Here is a 10,571-nt window from a genome sequence, read left to right on the forward strand (position 1 = left end):
GCAAAGGAATGAATCATCATGGCTCTCATAAATAAGGATATAGGTGACCTCCAAACCCTGGATCCATCCCAGTTCAGCAACTGGTGAACTTTTCTGAGAACATGACCAGAGTCATAGACAAGGGCAAAGCCATGCACACAGCCTATCTTGACTTGGCCAAGGACTTTGACACTATCCCACATTCAGGCATCATTGACAAACTAATCAGTTAAATATCAACCCCTATGTTTTTAGATGGGTTGCAAACTGGCTCACAGATTGACAACACTCAGTCAAACTGGAAGACTTTACCTCTATTAGCAGACCTGGCACCAGTGGGATCTCACAAGAGTCAGTGCTGCCCCCCCCCCCTTGTTTGGCATATACTTCTCAGAAATCTTGGCCAAAATGGAGGGATTGTGGCTAACCAAATTTGTGGAAGACTGCAAATTAAGTGCTATCATTGACTCCCCTAGAGATATCATGATATCAGTGTACTTCAAAAGGAGCTTACACAAACCAGTGATTAGTGGCAAAGCCATAATACCCTATGTACCATTCAGTAGTGAGAGACTTGACTGTGACCTCAACTTTGACCACCACTTGTCTACTGTGTTGAGGAAGGCATTCTGTATCACTCACCTGATTAGCAGAGGCATCACCTCAACAGCAAAAGAGGTTATAAGTCCCCTGTACTCATCCCACATCAGGCCTATTATTGAATATAATGCTCTGTTTGGTATGTACCATAACAGTCACCTGCAGCAACTTGAGAGACCTCAGAGATTTCTAACTAAGAAAATTTGGGGTCTCCAGCACATGTGTTATGCAAACCAACTGAAGTTGCTGTCACTGTACTCAGTATAGTGTATAGACTACTTAGAGGCAACGTATGGCTGGTTTATAGGGCTATCTCTGACCCAAATCTAATGAAAATGATGCACATCCATAAGTCAAATGGGCCTACAGTCACCCGTTCCAGGGACCTCCATCTAGTCTGTGACATAAACAGGACCTGCTATAGAGACAGATACATCTTTGAGAGGTTGCCAGTCCTCTGGAATAGGCTTCCAATACATAGCAAGCAGAGCACCTCCATGACCCTGTTTAAGTGCAACCTGGACAACTTGATGGGAAACCATACATTTCTGCTAGGAATTTCCCTGGCTTCTCTCCTGGACATGTGTAGTCCTTGGTAGAAGAACCTCGGGCATACACAATATCTCTCATTCAGTATTACATTGGGATTTAATGGCTAGGCTTGTAAAGACCCTCAGGACAATAGCCTAGTAACATCCTATGAGCCTATGAACCTATATCTCCCAGAGACTGCCGCTTTTCTAGAATAGATTCACAGTTCACATATAGCAGAGTTCCTCATTGTCCTATTCAAGCACAACCTGGACAACTGGAGAGGGTGACTGCAAATTTGCCCCAGAGTGGCACCCATGCCACTCATGGACAGGGGTAGTTGATGCTGATCATAGACTCATTCTGTGAATAATGGCCAACTAACCAAGGTCGATTAGGGTCACTTGGGTATAACATGGCCAGGCTTGTAAGAGTAGCTCGGGTATAACATGGTTAGGCTTGTAAGGGCCATTAGCCTAGTAACCTCCTATGAACCTATGAGCCTACAATCAATTGGTACAAAATGTATATAAAACTTTTGAATAAAGTGCATATGTGTATGTGTGTGCGTGAGTGTGTGCGTGTGTGTGTGTGTGTGTGTGTGTGTGTGTGTGTGTGTGTGTGTGTGTGTGTGTGTGTGTGTGTGTATATATATATATATATATATATATATATATATATATATATATATATATATAATGATTGTACAGTTCCTCCAACATGGCACTGAGCATAAAAAACTTCAAGTACTTAAAATGTGGTAAAACTTTAATCACTCCAAAATTAGGTAAAACAACAAGGATAAGTGTTTTCGGAGCAACTGCAAGTCCTTCCTCAGATCCATAAAACACCATTTTTGTTTAACTCTATAAATATATATATATATATATATATATATATATATATATATATAAGAATCAACCAATCATGTATAGTTTTTGACATGACACCCTCTCAGGGCTGGTTTAGTGGCATACAAGTGTTCTGGCCTGGGGATGTTTGCTTGTAAATTTCCAAGCCATTTCATCTCTGCTTGCTCAGTACATAAAACTAAGTAACCTCCCCTCAGGTCTTCACTGATAACTTCTATAACCAGGAAAACAAATGTATGTAACATCCTAGCCATAACGTGCTTGTAAAGTGGCTTTTTTTTTTTAAAACAAGTTTATTGTTTTTAACATACAAAATAAATATCATAACAATTTTATACAAGTAATTTAAATAGAAATAGTTATAACATTCAATAAAATAACCAAAGTATTTACAAAGACATCCACTACAATCAAATCAATTAATTAAACTAAAATACCATGCTACTGAAGCTAAGATTTTTTAACAGATTTTGTAAAGTATCCCATATAATATAGTAAGATGTTTTTCTAGTTGTTCTTGATTTTATTATCATCAATTCCATATGGCACACTACAGTCATAACATTTTTAAATTCATTAAACGAAGGAGGAGTATCTGAAATCCAATTTCTGGTTATTATTTTTCTAGCCACTGCTAGAATAGACCATAACAAGGGAAGCTTAACCTTTTTAACACTTTGAGGAACAGGAGTGTTGAATAATATAAGAGATTTAGAAACAATGAAATTATCTGTAAAAAGAGCCTGCAAAAAATCATTGATTGACTTCCAATATTCTTTCAATTTTATACAGTCATAAAACATATGTGCCCAATCAGCATTAATTTCTACATTACATCTTTTACATAGATTGTCTTTATTATTGATTTTATTCATTGTCAAAGGTGTATAAAAGGATCTATGTAAAAATTTCTAAGTAAAAAGTCTCCAAATAATGGAAGAAGTAGTTTTATAGGCAAATTCCAATATATATTGTTTATCTTGTTGATTTGGTGATTCACCATTAATGGAAGTGAAATAATTCAATAGGTGTCTACACTGTAATAAGTTTCTTCTCTGATAATTTTATGTATGTATGAAAGCTTACCTTTATCAGAAACTTTATGTTGTAAATTTAATATCAAGTAATCAATCAGTGTTGGAATAGATTATTTAACTGTTATAGACATTAAATCAATTTTATTAATAAGATGTTGTCTAAAGGTCTGAACTTCTAACCAACAAGTTTCTCTCAGATCAAATTCTTGTTTTAAGAAGTCTAAATTTTTAACTTTATTATCAGATAGCAACTGATACCAGTACTTTAGATCATTTTCTGTGACTAAATGAGTTCTTTCAGAAGTGGATGACAAAAGCATACCTTGTGTATACATTATAGGGAATATAATAAAATTCCATTCCTTATACTTAGGATGCATGAATATAAAATTACAATAACTAATAATAATGTTTAATGGATAACTAACTATATATTTTGGTGTAATACGTGAAGTACAAAATTCTTTTAGTAACCATAACATGGAGTTATTTACAATCATATTTTTATGTGTTAAAGAGATTTTCATGAAGTGAATACTAATTAGTTCCCAGTAATCTTTCCATTTTGCAACATATGACTGATCTATTAACAAAGTAATAACTTTTATAATAGAAGAGATAGTATATAAATTAAAGTCTGGAAAAGAAATGCCCCCTTGAGACCAGCTATTAGTATGTTTCTTTAATGCAATCCTAGGTCTATTAGGTGCCCATAAGAAATTTAACATTAGTGTATTCAATTTCTTGATAATTATTTTTGTAGGTGGGAGTATTATTGATTGTATTAAGTATAATATCTTGGGGAATATTATCATTTTAATAATTGTAAGTCTCTCTTCCATAGTAAAAAACAAATTATTCCAGGTATTGAAAAGATTTTGTATATTAAGAAGACAGGTATTATAATTATTATGTATAATAGATTTGATATCCTTAGTTAATATTATACCTAAGTAAGTTATCTGACCTGAATTGGGTATATATTTACTAAAATCACTAATGAGAACATTTTTTCGTGTATATATAGGTAGTATTTTAGTTTTTTCTTCATTGAATATTAAACCAGAAATATTTTTAAAATTCATCATTTTATCAAATAGGGATTGCATAGAAGAATTAGATCCTGCTGATGTAATTAGAACATCATCTGCAAAAAGTTGAATTTTAGATGTTGTATTTTAATCTATATCAAATCCTTCTATATCAGTACTGTTTCTGATCAGATTAGCCCAGGGCTCCATTATTAAAGTAAATAATAATGGAGAGAGTGGACACCCTTGTTTTGTACCTTTTAAAATGGGTATTTTTTGTGAGGCATATGTTCCTATCTTAATGTAAGCCAATGCTCCTTTATATAAATGTTCAATTAGATTTACAAATGCATCTGAAAAGTTTGTGCACTTCAGCAAGATAAACAAGTAGTCCCAACTTACTGAATCAAATGCTGAACTTATGTCGAGACTAATAAGCATTAAATCATTCTTTCTCCTATTTGCTAAATCAATTAATGTTAGATTTCTCCTTATATTATCAAAAGTATTTCTATTTACAATGAAGCCTGTCTGATCTATATCTATAATGCCTGGGATGATTGTCTTCAATCTATCAGCAAAAATACTCATAAACATTTTATAATCAACATTAAGTAATGAAATAGGTCGACATGAAGTGCATCTAGTTGGATCTTTATTGGGTTTTAAAATTGGCGAAATAAATGTGTATTGCCAAGATGGGGGAGTTATTAACTCATTTTGGGCCAAAATAAAAACCTTATGTATTAATGAGTATGTACTTTTAGAAAGAATTTTATATATCTCTGGTATAATACCATCATTACCTGGTGCTTTGTTTGATTTAAGCTTGTTTATTTGTGTAACAACCTCTGTATATGAAATATTTTTATCCAGTAGTTTAGTCTGTTGTTTATTAAGTTTTTTATTAATGTTTGTAGTTATAAATTTCTTTATTTTATCTTTAGGTTCCATGTTAATGTTATTATGATTAATTTTGTGAAAGTGATTTCTAAATTCATCTAATATTTCTGGTAGACTAGAAACATTCTTCTTTTTCCTTAGAGAGAAAATTTATTTGATATGATTTTGCTTATTCAACCTTTTTGTTTTATTTTTAAGTCTATGTAAGTATTTGGGACTTATTGAGTAAGACAAAAACTTGTATTTCTCTAAAGTTATTTTAACTTTATGAGTTAAAATTTCTTTGTATTTCTCATTTAGTTTGTTTATTTCTTCAATGACTTTTTGTCCATAATATTTTCTTTATTATTATGCTTATAAGAGTCTAATTTACTTTGAATATCTAATAATTCCTTATCCCAAGATTTCTTTTTATTATTATACCATCTGATACTTTGTCCATATAGATATGATTTTAAAGCATCCCAAACATAAACAATGGAGACTTCAGGAGTATTATTTATGTCTAAAAATGTTGCACTTCTGAAAGTATATAATCTTTATAGTCTTTTAGTTGAGTTAAGTATGCTGGTATCCTTTTGATCTGAACATTGTAAGTACTTTTTATCATGAACTCAAAGACAATTGAATTATGATCTGATATAGGACACGAAATGATTTTAGAATTAATTAATTCTGTTACCATCTGGTTAGAAATAAAGACTCTATCTATTTTTGAATAAGTTTTATATCTGTTAGAAAAAAGGTGTATGGTAATGATTTTGAGTCTATCTGATTATTAATATCATTTAAATGATAAGAATTAACAAAGTCCTTTAAATGTTTTGCATTAGATGTAATTTTCCTTTTTCCTATAGTAGTAGTATCTTTTTCATGTAGGATACAATTAAAGTCACCTGCTAAAATAATATCTCCTATAGAGAATGATATGATCTTATTAAGATGGTATTTCACTGTAATAATACCAATTCCTGGTATCCAATATACATTGATTAATGTATATGTCTTTCCATTAATTTGTATTGTAACCATACAAAACATTCCTTTATCATCTTCATAAGACTTAATAGTTTTAGGTATGGGCATACTTTTATTCCATAAAATAGCCACTCCTCTTTTTTTCTGAATGTGCTCTGAACTAACTAATACTGTATATTTATTAGTGGCTAATTTATCAATATCCTTTTTCAAGAGATGAGTTTCTTGAAGGAATACTAAGTTGGCCTTATGTAAATTAATGTATCTCATTAAGCTTGCCCTTTTACATGGATTATTCAGTCCATTAATGTTTAAAGAAATTCCTTTTAGAGAGGTCATTTGGCATTTTTAAAACATATAAAACTTATAATCAGAATAACAATTAACAAAATAAGTAATGTTATACCTCCTCCTTTAGATGTACCTTTAAATATAGCTGTATTTATTGAGACTCTTATGGAATTTTGTATAAGCTACGTTTTTGTTTGTAGTGACAATGAGTTTATAAAATGTATTGTGGATGTCAGAACTGTATACAAACAACAGTAAACAGAAGAAAATAATATAAGGATTAAACCTTGCACCCAGCCTGGAGTTAAAAACTCCAACTTTGAGTAGCACATACCAATCAAGTTAACCCCCTACCCTAAGCAGCAGTACCTCAGCTGCCACCTTATCAATTTTATACTGGTTATTATTAACTAAAGTTAACCTCTTTCAATTAGATTATCTAGCAAGACAAAGCTAAACATTTGATAAATCAGCATCATATAAACAAATAGGAACTTTTAGAAGCAATTCATACTGCTATGTACATCTATTTAGTATAATACATTTATAATCAAATAGCATTCAAATAAACTTGATATTGGGAACTGAGAAGAGAGAGAGAAAGAAAAGAAGTGAGAGGGAGGGAGAGAGAGAGAGGAAAAAAAAAAAGGGGGGGGCATATCTACATATTAATTTATTCAAAGTTTGTAAGAATAAGTTCTTATGTTCATTTAGAGTCAATAACTAAGGCTATTATGGTTCAGACATTACATATATTAGGATATACCTATTTTCTGTCATAGAAATGCAGTTAACAGCTTCTAAAAGACTTTAAATTACTTGTATCAAAGCTTTTTTTTCATACTTATTATTGCCAGTTAAATAAAATATTTATGTACATAAATATGGTTACAAATCATACTGCATAGCTATGTAAATTCCCAGATATACTTAAATTATTATGAAGAAAGCCATCTTTATTTTATATATCTGAACTGCTGCTTTAAAATATGTCACATGACTTCTTCTAAGATAAAATCATAATGATATTTATGCTTGTCAATTAGATAAGTCAAATGAATTGTAGTATTATATATGTTTAAATCATAAGTATTTACATACATTAATATGTTTACATACATTAATATGTTGCAGTCATGTAAACTTTCAAAAACATATGTATATATGTTTTACTATCTCTGCCTTCTAAAATATCACCCTTGCTTACTATGGGATACTGAATCATTTAAAATCATTATAACTTTCATATTTTATAAATTATAACATGAACAAGTAAGTAGTTATAAAAAATAACTCACATTTAAATGTTATAGAGTTCATTTTCCATCGCAGAGTCACATTTGCAGCAGTTCTACTTCCTGGTAGAGTGTTCTTCTTGAATCTGCGATGTGTCAGTGTGAATTCAGGGGTCAAAGTTCAAATTGACTGCATTCAGCCTCTCTGCGTGAATTCTGAGTGTTGAAGCTTTTAAAACAACTCGAGGACACTATTCACGAGGTAACCCACATCCCAAATTGTCTCCCTTAACATTCTGGCGGGACTTTTAATAAATGCAAGTGACTGACATTCATTTAGCAATACAAATGAAACTAAACAGAGTAAGACCTTCACGAAGTATTTTACAAGTTATTACAGTCTCTATGACAGTGAAACTAAGCCCAGTTATTAATATATAATACAACTAATTTTTTATTCCCCATTTCAATTTTTTATACAAATCTTATTATATACATGTATTAGTATTATCAAAAGCATGTAAATGTACTTATATGAAAGAAAAAGAGAGAGAGAGAAAAGAAAAAAAAAGAGAGTAGAAAATAAAAAGAGAGTAAGAGAAGAAAGAGAAAAGATAAAAAGGAAGCTATAAAAAGTATCTACAGTGGAATATTACTTGCTGTTTATATTAATAAAGATAGATATGAAACATATTATTTACTACTATTTAGTTCTAATTATTAGTAATTAAATCATGACAGATTATTTGTAAACAAGTATAAGCAATAGAATCATGGAAAAATAATTAGCAACAGTATTTAAACAGCATATATACTTTTTTAAAAAGAATTAATAAGTTATTATTCCACTTATCATATTTTCATCATACTTCTCTCCCTGCCCTCCCCTATCCCTTACTGAATGCATAATCTAAAAAGAATGTCATTATTTAAAACAAGAAGAGAGAAAAAAAATGTATCAAATTACTAACCTTGGGTCTCTTTATCACAAAGAGAAACAAGTTGATTGATAGCTTGTTATTTGTTCCTCAGATATTTTGACTATTTATGAAACAAAACAGTTCTTTGTACACAAAAATAACTTTGATTAAATCTTTTTCAGAATATTTGTGGCTTTCTGGAGATGCAGTAACTGTATTTAAAGAGATTAATAGTGAAGAAAAACGAGAGAGAGAGAAAAAAGAAAAAGCATAGAACAAGTCATTTGTTTTTTAGTCTTTTTTTCTTCTCTGAAGTCTTCCAAGAAGCTTCTGTTGACAACCTCTTTAATGAAGGACTAGCCCATTCCATTTCCTCTATTTTATCCAAAATCTTATTTTTTTTGATATACAGCAATGCATAGTCTAAGTCTTCAAAAATTCTAGGGCCATCAGGTAGAAAGATTTTTAGTTTGGCAGGAAACAGAAGGTAGGTTTTAAACTGTGCTTTCTTAAGCTCTCTTATTAATGGCAGAAAAACTTTTCTTTTAGTTATTACCAAGGAAGAATAGTCATTGTCAAAATGCACAGTTGCCTCATTAATTTTAACAGGTGCTTTAGCCCATGCAGATTTAAGTACCATCTCTTTGTCAAAGGATGATAGAAATCTAACTATAACTGATCTAGGATACTTTTTGTTAGAGTTAAAATTAGATATGGATCTATGGGCTCTTTCAATACCAAAAGAAAATGCTTCTGGCAAGTCTAAAGTTTTGGGGAGCCATGTATTTAAAAAAGAAGTAATATTGTTACCTTCTATATTTTCTGGCAGTCCAAAAATCCTAATATTATTGCGCCTAGATCTATTTTCCAGATCATCAAGTTTAGTTTGTAGATGTGTGTTCTGTTTCAGCAAAAACTCAATGTTGATTTCTTCTTCTTGGATTCTATTCTCCATGTCATTTACAGTCTCTTCTATGCCTGTAATCTGAGTCTTCTGTTGTTGCAAGTCTAGATGTAACAAATCTATTTGTTTTGTAGTTTTTTCTATGAAGTTATCAATTTTAGTATCCAGTTTGTCCATTTTGGTAGTAAGTTGCTGAATTGTAGATATCAGAGACTGAAGCTCTTTCTTGATGCTGGAATCTTGAGAATTTGTCTTACTGGAACTCATTTCAAACAGAGGAGCTGACAGAGAAATTTCCAAAGTGTTTTCTGACAGGAATATTATTGAAATTTTCTTTCTTTTTTAGATATTATTCAAGAAACAGATATTCCAAACGTATTTAGAAAGAAAATTACTTCATAAATTAATTTTTAAAGTAATTATTTCCTGTCAGTGCTGTGAAATTGGTGGAGCTGAAGAAATCTGCTGCTATCCTGTGTTCATCCTTGGCCACCGTAAAGTGGCTTTTAAACATCTCTAAGACATGTCACATGTATTTTGAGATCCTTTCCTTGAGGTGCCAATTTGTTTTTCTGACATAATAAGAGGTACAGAACTGACAGCTAGCAATATAAACTACATTTTTTGCTCTGCAGTTAAGATGCATTTTTAAATAATATAATCTCCCTGTGTTTGGATCCTTAAACCATTGTTCTCTTGAAATATATTTACAACAACTGCAATTCATGCATGGAAAAGTGCCTAATTTCTTATGTTTGTCTGAGTTGTTTGTCAAAATGCAATGTCCCAATAACTGTTTTATGTTTCTCTCAGTTTTAAAAGAAAAAGATGGCCTATCACCCACAATACATCTTATGGATTCATCACTTGTTAATATCTTCCAATTGGCTTCCACAACGTCACATACTAAATCAATGTCACTGGATTGTATTAATGTTAATCTAGTTTTCTTATTATTTTTTCCTTTGTTTATATCTTTATCCTGTTGATTATTGCTTTCAGAGTAATATGGTCTCCCGATTGTCTGACATAAAACTTTAACTTCTCTTGAGGGTTCATTTATTTCCAACTTATTATAACCTCTTCTTTTAAATTCATACACTAGTTGTTCACTGTCTTCATAAAGTCCATATCCCTTGTGTTCAGCCAGGAATGTCTCAACATTTGTCCCTTGATAATGTTTTTATGAATATGCTGGTGGTGCATGCTACGCTGTTCAAGTATATTATTTCTCTTACTTTCTTTTTGGTACACAGTTGTTTGAATCCCTTCATGGGATGAAAATACAAA

The sequence above is a fragment of the Protopterus annectens genome, chromosome 5.part1, assembly GCF_019279795.1.
Source record: "Protopterus annectens isolate FY-2018-M chromosome 5.part1, PAN1.0, whole genome shotgun sequence".
NCBI classification, from domain to species: Eukaryota; Metazoa; Chordata; order Ceratodontiformes; family Protopteridae; genus Protopterus; species Protopterus annectens.